This window comes from Chiloscyllium plagiosum, chromosome 2 (assembly GCF_004010195.1).
Source record: "Chiloscyllium plagiosum isolate BGI_BamShark_2017 chromosome 2, ASM401019v2, whole genome shotgun sequence".
In the NCBI taxonomy this organism is placed as follows: domain Eukaryota; kingdom Metazoa; phylum Chordata; class Chondrichthyes; order Orectolobiformes; family Hemiscylliidae; genus Chiloscyllium; species Chiloscyllium plagiosum.
The window spans coordinates 66,340,486-66,353,505 of NC_057711.1; positions in this window are offsets into that span (position 1 = coordinate 66,340,486).

Sequence of the window (13,020 nt, forward strand, 5' to 3'; positions counted from 1 at the left end):
ACAGGGAGAGCCTTTTTCCAAGTATGGTGACAGCGAGCACAAGGAGGCATAGCTTTAAATTGAGGGGTGATAGATATAGGACAGATGTCAGAGGTAGTTTCTTTACTCAGAGAGTAGTAAGGGTATGGAATGCTTTGCCTGCAATGGTAGTAGATTCACCAACTTTAAGTACATTTAAATTGTCATTGGACAAGCATATGGACGTATATGGAATAGTGTAGGTTAGATGGGCTTAAGATTGGTATGAGAGGTCAGCGCAACATCGAGGGCCGAAGGGCCTATACTGCGCTGTAATGTTCTATGTTCTATGTTCTAAAGTGACAGCATCACCACAGCACTTCGCATGTTGATTTGTTTACAGAATTAGGAACACACACATTTGAATTGGAACTTGCCAACCCAGTCATCTTATCCTCAAGTGTGCGTGTCATCTATTTTTAGTGTTGATATAAAAACTCATAAAAGGTGACAGGTTCTATAAAGCTATCAAACTGTCACATCGTGAAGCTATTAGTAAGTTCTGGTGTGTAAAATTAGGGGAAAAAGAAGTTCGCATTTGACTGTGAGTTGAAAGAAAGATGTGCTGGCAGTCTTACTGACTGTTTGTGCGGGACTGTACATTTACTGTTTAATGGACAAATTTATAAAGATTAGTTGCCTTTGATGTGAGGTTATTTGGGATTGATTACTTGGTTTGCAGGATTTGAATAGGCTTTCATGAATGAGAGTGTCTTTTAAAGAAGTTAAGTCTGTAATAGACATTCAGAATTTAATTTTATTCAAGCTCAATGGGGTTCCTAAGGTCCACCCATCATGGACAATAAGTTGGTATCGAGGATGTGAGGGCAAAAATTGGTGAATAGAAAGACATTTCCGACATACGTTTACACTGGGGTTGGGGTTTGAAGGGGGCCTTGGGAATTGATAGTTTTAACATATTATGTATTTGTGCAGGGGCTTCAGAAGGCATGGAGCAGGTGGGCATATGATTTGGCATATCTGGCACTGGGGATGACAGTGTGTAAGAGATGAGACCTAGACTGTATAATCCTTAATAAAATTCTAGACATTTAGAACATTTAAAGATATATTCAATTCCTCTCAACTAAACTATATTCCAGAGAGGAAGAACGATTGTAAGAGGGAGCAAAACATCCATGGCTAAGCAAGGAAAATAAAGATAATTTAGTGGCAAACACTAAGGCTTACCATATTGTAAAGATCAGTGGCATGCAGGAAGATTGGGAAATTTTTAAAGATCAAGAAAGGGTTACTAAAAAACGAGCAAAGGTTAATTATGAAAGAAAGCTAGCACAAAATAATTAAAAATGATAGGCAAAGCTTCTATAAATGGAAAAAAAAAGAAGACATTAGCTAAAATGGAGATGGATCCCTTAGTGAACAAGAGTGGGGTGTTAATAATAGGGAACAGAGTAATGAAAGAAACATTAAATCAATATTTTACCTCAGTTTTCACAGCAGAGGAGAAGGAAACCATCCCATGGTAATGCAAAGGTTATAGAAAAGGAAGAACTTAAAACACTCAGCATTACTCGGAAAAAGGTACTGAGCAAAATATTACGACTAAAGCCAGACAACTCCCTATAGCCTGATGGCCTACATCCTAGGGCCTTAAGGGAAGTTGCAGCAGAGATAGTAGATGTATAGTTTATACTATTCCAAAATTCTCTGAATTCTAGAAACGTTCCAGCGGACTAGAAAAAAACTGTCCTTTTTCAAAAAGGGAGTGAGGCAAAAAATAGGAAACCATAGACCAGTTTAATGTCTGTTTTTAAGAAATAGTTAGAATCCATTACTAAGGAAGTAGCAATGAGACATTTAGAAAAAGTAAAAAGCAATCCATTAGAATCAGCACTATGTTATGAAAGATAAAGCATGGTTGACTCATTTGCTAGAGTTCTTCGAAGATGTGGCAATCAAAATAGATAATGGGTATCCTATAGATGTTGTATATCTGGACATCCAGAAAGCATATTGTCAGTGTTCCGACAGTACATGGACTGCACTGGTTCAAGGAGGCAGCACACCATCACATTTTCATGGACAACTCATGAAGGACAATAAATTGCTGGCCAGCCAGTGACACCCATGTCATAGAGTCATAGAGATATGCAGCATGTCCTGCAAGTGAGTAAAAAAAATGATAAGGAAACAAAGGGGTTAAACATAAGCTAAGATTACATGGTGTTAGAGGTAATATGTTAGCTTTGATAAACAATTGACTGGCCAACAGAAAGCAGAGAGACAGGTTAAATGGGTCTTTTTCTAATTGGCAAGCTACAACTAGTGTGGTGTCACAGGGTTCAGTTCTTGGGCCCCAACTATTTACAATCTATGCTAATGACTTGAAGACAGGGATAGAATGTGCAATAGCCAAATTTGCAGTAGACACTCAATAAGTGGGAAAGTAAGTTACAATCAATAGATAAGAAATTTACAAATGGATACGAATAGGTTAGGTGAATGGGCCTAAATTTAGCAGATAGATTTTAACATTGATTTGTGCAAGATTATCCACTTTGGTCAGAAGAATTAAAAAAATTATCACAATGAAGAAAAGCTTCAAAATGCTTCAGTGGAGTGGGATCTCAGTATCCTCCAGCATGAATCACAGAAAGCTAGAATGCAGATACAGCAGGTAATAAGCAGGGAAAATGGAACATTAGCATTTATTGCTCAAGGAAAGGGGTATAAACTTGGCAAGTGTTATTGCAACTGTACGAGACATTGGTAAGATTGCATCTGGAGCATTGTGCGCAGTTTTCATCCCCTTAATTGAGGAGGAGTTGTATTGGAGGCAGTTCACAGAAGGTTCACCAGATTGATTCCAGAGGTGAGAGATTTATCCTCTGCCAGACAATTTGAGCAGTTTAAGTCCATACTTCCTGGAGTTTAGAACAATGAGAGGAGATCTAATTGAACTGTATGAGATGCTAAAGGGGATTGACAAAGTAGATATAAACAGACGTTTCTCCTTGTGGGGCAATCTAGACCAAGTGGTCATAGTTTTAGACTATGGGCTCGAGGTTTAAAATAGAGATGAGGAAGAATTACAACTCTCAATGAGTCATGAATCCATGGAGTTGCAGGTGGTTGCTGGGATACTGAATGAGTTGAAGGAGGAGACAGGCATTTTTAAATTAATGACAGGGATTAAAGGGTTTGGGAAGCAGGCAGGAAAGTGCGTTGAGGCTGATATGAATTCAGGCATGATCATATTAAATAGCAAGGCAGGCTTGAGTGGCTGAATTACCTACTCCTGCTCCTAGTTCTAATACAAAGATCAAAGAATCAAAGAGAAGTATAGCACAGGAACAGGCCCTGTGCCCTTTAAGCCTGTGCCAATCATCATGCCCTAACTAAACTAAAAAAGTAAACATTCTGCCCTTATTTGATGTATTTCCCTCTACTCCCTCCCTGTTCCTGTAAGCATCTAGATGCCTCTTAAATGTCACGGATGTGCCTGCTCCACCACCTCTTCTGGCAGTGTGTTCCAGGCTCCTCCCACTCTCATCCCTCACACATCTTCCTTAAACTTACCCCCTCTCATCTTGAACCTGTGTTCCCTTGTAATTGATATTCTTATAATAGAATGTCAATGGATATGGTGATTGAGTGGGAAATCAGTTTAAAGCAAAAAATCAGCCATGCTTTAGTTCATCACAGAGCAGGCTTAATGGGCCAAAAGACCAAGTCCTGCTTTTATTCCCTCTGTCCTGACATAAAGCAACTAGGATGATGCACATGGCAGGTCATTAATATTTCTCGACTCAAACAGTCATGATAAGTTTCTTCTGCTCTTTGAATAAAGTGTATCAATTCTGTGGAATAGATTTGATTAAGGTATGAAGGGGCTGCGTAAGATAATCACATCTCTTTACAGACTCTGCCAATTTAAAAGCACTTGGAACAAGTAACATGATAATGAAATAGAAGGATGGTGCTTTATCTGCTTCAGTAGGGCACTCCATTCCCATTGCAATTTAGCGGACACTCTACACCATTTACATTGCAGAGGAAAAATGGAAGATGAAAAAGGATGAGGCAATGTCATATCAGACTAAGAACCAGCAATTTCTCATAACAGATAAAATCTTTACAGGGGATCCTATCCTTTTACTATTTCATAGAATATGAGTATTTCTGACAAAGTCAGTATTTGCTGTGAAGGTTAGTTTTTATTTTTTCTAAGAACAAGCAATTCTCATTTTCCCACAGGGTCAGCTGCTGAGGGGTTCACTTGCAGGGAACACATTTCTGTGTAACACCTCACAGACTGCACCATCACATGTCATTAACACTTTCTCCATCAGAGCAGACATTAGCACCATGGTGAATCCTCGCATATCATTAGATACGATGGCATGGTGTAAAGGATGTGTCATGTTAGAGGTGGAGTATTTGGGGGATTAAAGTCAGCTACAGCAAGTGCTGGTCGAAACAAATTACTGCAGATGCCAGAATCTGTACTGAAAACACCAAATGCTGGAGTTCACAGTGGGTCTGACAGCATCAATGGAGAGAGAGCAAGCTAACAATTTGAGTCTAGAAAACTCTTCATCACAGCTGAAGTATGGGGGGACAGCATTTATGCTACAGTTTGAGGGGTGTGGGGGTACTGCATTTAGTGTGCTGGTGAAGAGATGTTATGATTCAGATTAAGTGATCAGAACATGAGAATGAAGGTCAATTAACTGCCAGATTTGAAAGGACAGTATGTGGGATGGGGAGAGGGGTGAACATGAAAACAAGTTAAATGAAAGGGAAGAAATGCTCACAATTTAAAGGTGTTGAACTCAATATTAAGTCCAGAAGGTCTGGAGATGATGTTCCTCCAGTTTGCGCTGTGACTCACTGGAGCACTGCAGCAGGCCGAAGACAGACATGTGGGCTTGCTTCAGCTCTGATGAAGAGTCATTTAGACTCAAAATGTTAGCATGCTGTCTCTCCATTGATGCTGTCTGACCCGTTGTGATCTCCAGCATTTTTTCATTTTCAGTACAGCAAGTACTAGTTGATGGGATGAGGATAGGCACACACTGTGTATGGTAAAGTTGTAGAGCTCCAGGAGCTTGAAACAGGCATCACTACCAGAAGAAGCCACATTAGATGTGGGTACATGACTGACTTACTGGAGAAAGCATGGACCAACAGGATTATAATGGAAGAACCCATTTATCTCACGAGCACCACATCTCCAAGCTTGAAAGAGTGGCCAACCTCTTGGAATGCATTTGTGACAGCATGGTGAGTAGATTCTGGAAGAGTGCACTGACATGCAAAGGATGCATACCAGGCTCAGTGGCATTGGTCTGTGTCATGTTTTGGTCAGAATGAACAACCAATGCTAATTATGCGATGCAATGGACCATTCCTTGGAAACTCTTAAACATTGTAGCTTGGAAAAGTTTTGAAAATTATTACACCATAGGGCAGCTTTGTGTAGGAGTATAACCCGATGTGGGAAAACCATGAGAAATGTGTGATTCTGCTGACACTCTTGATCTAGGAACTGTGCATTGCATGGGACACCTCAAACTTTCTACAGTCATAGAGTCATACAGTACAGAAACAGATCCTTCAGTCCAACTTATCGGTGCTGATCAGACATCCTAATTTGACCTAGTCTCATTTGTCAACATTCGACCCAAATCCCTCTAAACCCTTCCTATTCATATACCTTTTAAATGTTACAATTGTACCCGCCTCCACTATTTCATCTGACAGCTAGTTCCATACACGTGCGAGGAGAGGGAGTGGCAGCTTTGATTAGGGAGAACATTACGGCTATAATTAGGAAGGATATTCTTGAGAGATTGTCCTGTGAAGTTATTTGGGTGGAATTGAGAAATGGATGATCACCTTGTTGGGATTATATTAGAGGCCCCCCAATAGTTAGTAGGAAATTGAAAAGCAAATATGTAAGGAGATCTCAGACATTTTTAGGAATAATAGCATTGTAATGATTGAGGATTTTAATTTTCCAAAAATAGACTGAGACTGTCACAGTGTTAAGGGTTTGGATGGAAAGGAATTTGTTAAGTGTGTTACAAGAAGTATTTCTTATTCAATATGCGGATGTACCTATTAGAGAATACTTGACCTTCTGTTGGGGAATAAGGCAGGGAAAGTGACTGAGGTGTCAGTGGGAGAACACTTTGGGGCCAGTGATGATAATTCTATTACTTTTAAAATGGCGATGGAAAAGGATAGATCTGATTTAAAAGTTAAAATTCTCAATTAGAGTAAGACAAATTTTAATGGTATTAGGCTGGAACTTTCAAAAGCTAATTGGGGGAGGCTAATCACAGGCAAAGGAACAGTTGGAAGTTGGGGTCCTTAAGAACAAAATAATGAGAGTTCAGAGACAGTATGTTCCTGTTAGTGTGAAGGGCAAGGCTGATAGGTGCAGGAAATGCTGGATGTCAAGAAAAATTGAGGCTATGGTCAAGAATTATCTTGCCATTACCTCTCTGCATATATATTCTGTGCCGGTGCACTTCCCTCCTCTTAATCTAACAAAGGGACAGTGCTCCAAAAGTATGTGATTTCAGACACACCTGTTGGACTATAACTTGGTGTCATGTGACTTCTGACTTTATCCACCTAAGTCCAACATCAGCATCTCCTGAACAGCAAAATCCTCAATCATTACTATGCTATTATTCTTACAAATGTCTGAAATCTCCTTACATATTTGCTTCTCAATTTCCCGCTAACTATTGGGGGGCCTCTAATATAATCCCAACAAGGTGATCATCCCTTTCTCAATTCCACCCAAATAACTTCACAGGACAATCTCTCAAGAATATTTAGACCTGGTAGAAACCTACTGAACAGAAACTACACTAATCATTTATAAAGATCAAAATTCCTGAGACTATTTTGATGCTCTCTCCACTGAAAGAGCAATGTTACATAACATCCTAATTGTAAGATTTTGTTAGTTACTTTGATTCAATTATATTGCCCACCAATCCAATCACAAATCTGTCTCATAATGCATGACCTAAGAACCTAACAAAGTCGGAATGTCACGATAAATTCTTCAGCATCACATTACACTCACTAGCTCTTTCACAATCCCTATGGTTTGTGGTTCCTAACTTCTGGATTTCCATTAATCCTGGTGGCTTTAGGATTGAAATAGTCCTCCAGCTCCTTGACAACCATTTTAAATGGCTCATCATTTGCTTTCTAGGGATGTAGAAGGTTTGTTAGCAATGGTAGACTCAACCGGGCCAATTTTCAATTGCTTTCTTATCCTGAAGAATTGCTTATTCTGAGGGTGATTTTACTTCTAAACCAGTGAAATTGCATTTTGTTTTCTAAAAAATGAGAAGTTATACTTAAGTATCCTAAGCCCAACCACCTTCAGCTACTTCATCAATAACCTTTCCTCCATCATAAGATCAAAAATGGGGATATTCGTCGATGAATCAGCACCATTCACGACTTCTTAGATACTCAGCAGTCCATGTTCAAATGCAGCAAGACCTGTATAATATTCAGGCTTGGACCAACAAGTACCAAGTATCATTCATGCCAAATGAGAATCAGGCAAAATCCATCTTAAACAAGAGAGAACGTAATCGTCACTCCCTGGCATACAATGGCACTACCATCACCGAATCCTCCACTGTCTCAACATTCTTGTATTACCATTGACTAGAAACTGAACTGGCTAGCCATATAAATATTATACCTGCAAGAGCTGGTTAGAGGATAGGAATTCTGCAGACAGTAACTCAACTACTGACTTCCCAAAGTCTTTTCACTCTCTGCAAGGCACAATTCAGGAGTATGATGCAATATTCCCATTGGCCTGGAGTTCAACTCCAAAAACACTCAAGGAGCTTGACACCATCTAGGACAAAGCAATGTGCTTGACTGCCACCATATCAACCAATACACATTCTACATCACTGACACACAGTGACAGCAGTGTGTACCATCCATAATACACACCATATTCACCAAGGTGAATTCACCAAGGCTCCTAGATAGTTCTCCAAACCCATAACCACTACCCTCTGGAAAGATAAAAACAGCTGATACAGTGGAACGCCAACACCTACAGGTTTGTCATCCTGCCACTCTCCATCCTGACTTGGACATCTATCCTAAGCACATTGACTTGGATCCCATTTACCACCCCCTGAGAAAAAGAACAGGAATGCCATCACCGTAGGAAATGATGTCACCACAGGAGATGACATCACCAACTCAAGGAAACCCAAACATATAAATAGAAAGCAGGCTACACCACTAGTGCTTCATTCAGAGGCTCACTGAAGATGTTACCTTCTGAAGATGGTGACAAAATGTCTGAAAATGAACCTTCCAGCTCAGTGAGCAAACCTACATCCAGATCTATCCCTGTTTCTTCAGTGCCCTCAGCTCAAAATTCTAGATATTTCTTCTTAACAGGATTATGGCTCTACATACACAAAATCCTGCAGCAAGTAACTCCCTTCCTGCCTCCCCAAGCCTCTCCATCACCTACAAGGGACTATAAAAGTGTAATGGAATACACACTCGCTTACTTGGATGAATACAGTTTCAACAACACTCAAGAAGCTTGACATCATCCAGGACAAAGCAGCCCATATGATTGGCACCACATCCACAAAAACTCCGTCATTGCACCATTGATGCTCAGAAGCAGTGGCAGTGTGCTATTTACAAGATGTACTGTACAAATACACCAAAAAGCCTTATGTAGCACCTTCCAGCAGAAATGGGCAGCAGAAATGTGGAACACCAATATCAGCAAGTTCCCCTCCAAGCCACTCACCACTCTGACTTGGAAATATATCACCATTCCTTCACTGTTGCCGGAGTCAAAATCCTGGAACTCTCTCCCTTTGGCATTATGGGTCTACCTGGAGCACAAGGACTACAACAGTTCAAGAAAATAGTTCCCACAACCTTCTCAAGGGCAACTAGAGATTGGCAATAAATGTTGTCCCAGCTAGCAACACCCATGTGCCACATGTTAAAAAAAAGAATGGAGCTGACCAAGAAGGCAGCTTCCCAAGTGCAACTAAGGATGAGCAATAAAAGCTGGACCACCCAGCAAAGCCCACATTCCCTGAAATAAGACACAATGTTGAAATTTGGAGAATGGTAAGGACAATAAGTAAAGTTGGTGAAGCATGGAAGAGAACCTTTCAGCTATAAATCAAAACCAAATCATTCACAAGAATTGGAATCAGCAATGGCTACAAGTGGCAACTGAGGAGATTCTACAAGAAAAACGTAAAAACCATTGTTTTCTGTATTCATTCACAGGATTTGGGAGTCACTGGCAAAGCCAGCTTTTCTAATTGCCCAGACAGAAGTTAAACTCAACCACATTGTTATGGGTCTGGAGTCACATGGCCAAACAAGGTAAAAAATGCAGACCTTCCCTAAAGAACATGAATTAACCAAATAGACTTTAAGGGCTATAGCTATTTATAGTGACTCGATGTGAACAGTTAATTCTAGTGACAATAAATCTAATTCTATTTATTTCCATGGTCACCAGTGAACCAACTTAAAGAAAAAAAAATTATATTCACATAAAGGATCGCTGGGTACATGGAATGTTTTACAACATTACATAACAAGCATTGTTATGGAAACTAGCTATTTTGCAAGGATAGCAAAAGTAGAGAAATAGAATTAAAGCAGTTAATTAATGGACCATTGCAGAGACGCAGTGATCTAAATGCATCTCTTCAAATTATGGTTTATGAGAGGAATAAGAGGAGTAGGGAATATAAGTGTTAAACCAAAGATGGTCATGGTGGGTGACAAAGTATGTTTTTATGCAAGAAGTGAGGGGAAAGTGTGAAAAAAAAATTGAACTTTTTGCAGTTTTGTCAAAGGGTCATGGACCCAAAACATTAACATTTTTCCTCTCTGCTGCCTAACCTGCTGAACATTTCAGCAATTTCCAGATTTTTTTTTTAGTAAAGAAAAGCTGGGAATTACCCATTAGAATGATATAGCTTTGTGGGAACAAAACCAAAATACATGTGATAATAAGACACATGGTGGAAAAGTCTATTTAAGTATAAAATGTTTGATGGATAATAACAGCCGTTTTCTGAAATGAGATGTATCTTTGTCATTAGCATTGTTAGGAATAGTTTACCTTTTGATCAAACATATTCCACCACATATGGGGTGAGAGAGTCCAGAACTAGAGGGCATAGGTTTAGGGTGAGAGGGGAAAGACACAAAAGAGACCTAAGGGGCAACTCTTTCACGCACAGAGTGGTACGTGTATGGAGTGAGTTGCCAGGGGAAGTGGTGGAGGCTGGTACAATTGCAACATTTAAGAGGCATTTGGATGGGTATATGAATAGGAAGGGTTTGGAGGGATATGTGCCGGGTACTGGCAGGTGGGACTAGATTGGATTGGGATTGGACGGGTTGGACCGAAGGGTCTGTTTCCATGCTGTACATCTCTATGACTCTATGACTCTTTCCGCGACTCTTGCCTTTTAGGAAAGGTATCTTAAATTATCTGGCCATGTGAGTAAAGTCATGAGTGAAGTAATGAGTGGGTAAAATCAGACATCCAAAAATAGCCCTTTTTTGATTAATTCCACTTGCATTTTTAACACAGTTTGGCCTTTCTAACAAATAACCTATGCAGTTATTATCTTCTCTGGGTAGCAGGGACCTGTTATTATCTACAGTAGTGGTCCCATTAAAGTTTCCTAGATCTGCAGCAAAAGAAGATGTTTATTGCTTCTAGTCTTGTTATTATTGACTTCCTGCATTGGCAAGAAAATTGTTGCCAGTATTAGAGAGGTTTCAGTGAAATCCCCATACTGATTATTAACATACAGCTTGAAATTCATTTCTCCCGGAATATTGCCAGCATGAGAATCCTGCCTGCAGTTACTGTCCTTCACATGGCTAAAAGTCCAAATGCATCTTCTTCAAGACTCGTCTTTTGGAAAATGTATTCGAGTAATATGATGTTTTAAGTTTATGTACTAAATATTATCTCGTCTGAAAACAATAATAGATATTATTAGATGTTTGTTTCTAAACTGTATACAAGCATAGGTGATGTCAAGGTGATACATTATGGTACTTAATAATTTACAAGTCGCCTCATTCCATCTGGATGGAAAAATGATGTATCCAATATAATGTCACCAAATATATTTTTAATGTGTTGTAAGCATGTTACAGCCACTGACTAGCTTATCAGTTATGCTTGAGTGGAAACACAATTGCAGTCTTTAAGCTGCACTGTAATTAAATGCAATTTGTGCTGCAGATGATTTCTTGAAACAGAATTAATTGAAGCATTATGTATTAACATCTGACACATTGTTAACTCCAGCCTTGAAGTTGAATACTCCAAGAGCCTGAAGTGAAGAGGTCATGTTTTTCAGAATTTGTTTTCAAACTAAGCTTTTGCCTTGGATGTAAACTGTTTTTCGAAATAGCCGGCTATAAATCATTTTCAGCAACAGTCGTGATGTTTCATGTTTGAAAGGAATGCTGAACTGATAAAGGCAGATTGCATACTACAAGGTCCTACTTGAGTCACCAGTTTATGCTATGATACACGTGGATGTGATAGATCAGACATATTACTTCCACTGCCTAGACTGTTCTGAAGGAATCTTACAGAATTCAACAGAACACATGTCATATGTCATAGTCAGCTACATGCTGTACAATTTCACAAGAATTATAGACTTGTTATGAAGCAGAGTCAACTTAGGCAACTAGGGATTGGCAAAGAATGCTGGCCTATCCCAAGACGGAATAAAAAATTGACTGAAACTTCGATTCTCCTGCTCCTCGGATGCTGCCTGGCCTGCTGTGTTTTTCCAGCACCACATTTTTCAACTCTGGTACTCCAGCATCTGCAGTCCTCACTTTCTCCTAAAAAATTGAGGCCATTTGATACATTATGTTTGCACTGGCTTTCTGAACATTTTGATTTGGTGATAATTTCTTGTCTTTTCCCTGCACACCTGCATAATGGATGATGATGATTTAAATGGAATTAATATCCTCTTGAATGCCTCAATTAAATCTGCCTCCACCATACTTTGATGCAGTGCATTCCAAATCCAAACGATATTTGATTTTTTTTGCAAAACACTATAAAACTGTGCTTTCTGGTTTTGGATCCTTGTATAAGTGGGAACAGTTTCTCCCTATTCACTCTGTGCAGACATCTCATGATTTTGAATCTCTCCTCATCCTTCTCCTTTCCAAGGAAAACTGCCCCACCTTCTCCAATCTTTCTCCACAACTGATGTTTCTCATCCTTGGAACCATTCTCATCAACCTCTTCTGCACTCTCTCCAATGTACTCGTATCCCAAAAGGTAACACCTAAAACTTTACACAATACTCCGGATGTGATCTAAACTGTATCCAATGTAGTTTCAGGATAATCTTCCTGCTCTTGAACTCTATGCATTTATTAATGAAGCCTAGAATACCCGATGTAATATTAACAGCTCTCTCTATCTGTCCTGTACATATGGTGGTTTATGCACATACCCACCAGATTTCTCTGCTCCTGCACATCCCTTAGAATAGTACCTTTTAGCTTAAGCTGTCTCTCCATGTAAATGTATCGACTTACACTTTTCTCCATGGAATCTGCCATGTATCGAGCCAAACCACTAATTGTAGCTATACGAGAAACACAATTGCACCCTTCTTATTCCTTATCTCAGGCCTTAGTTAATTACTTAATTAATAGCACTCCCCCTCCTCCTTTGCTTTCTTTTCTGAACACCTTGTAAAGAGGAGCATTTACTACATAGGCACTAGGAGAGTGGCAAAGTGAGAGGAGAATTTGTGTTCTGAGAGACAGGGCAGCTGATCTTGCCTTGAGCCAGGTTTCTGTTACTACCACAACTTTATTATTTGGCAACCTGAGCCTAGAGCTCCCCAATTTTATTAATTATGCACATTCACACCCATGCAGCGTAAGCCTCATTTAAACTTCATTACTTTTTTT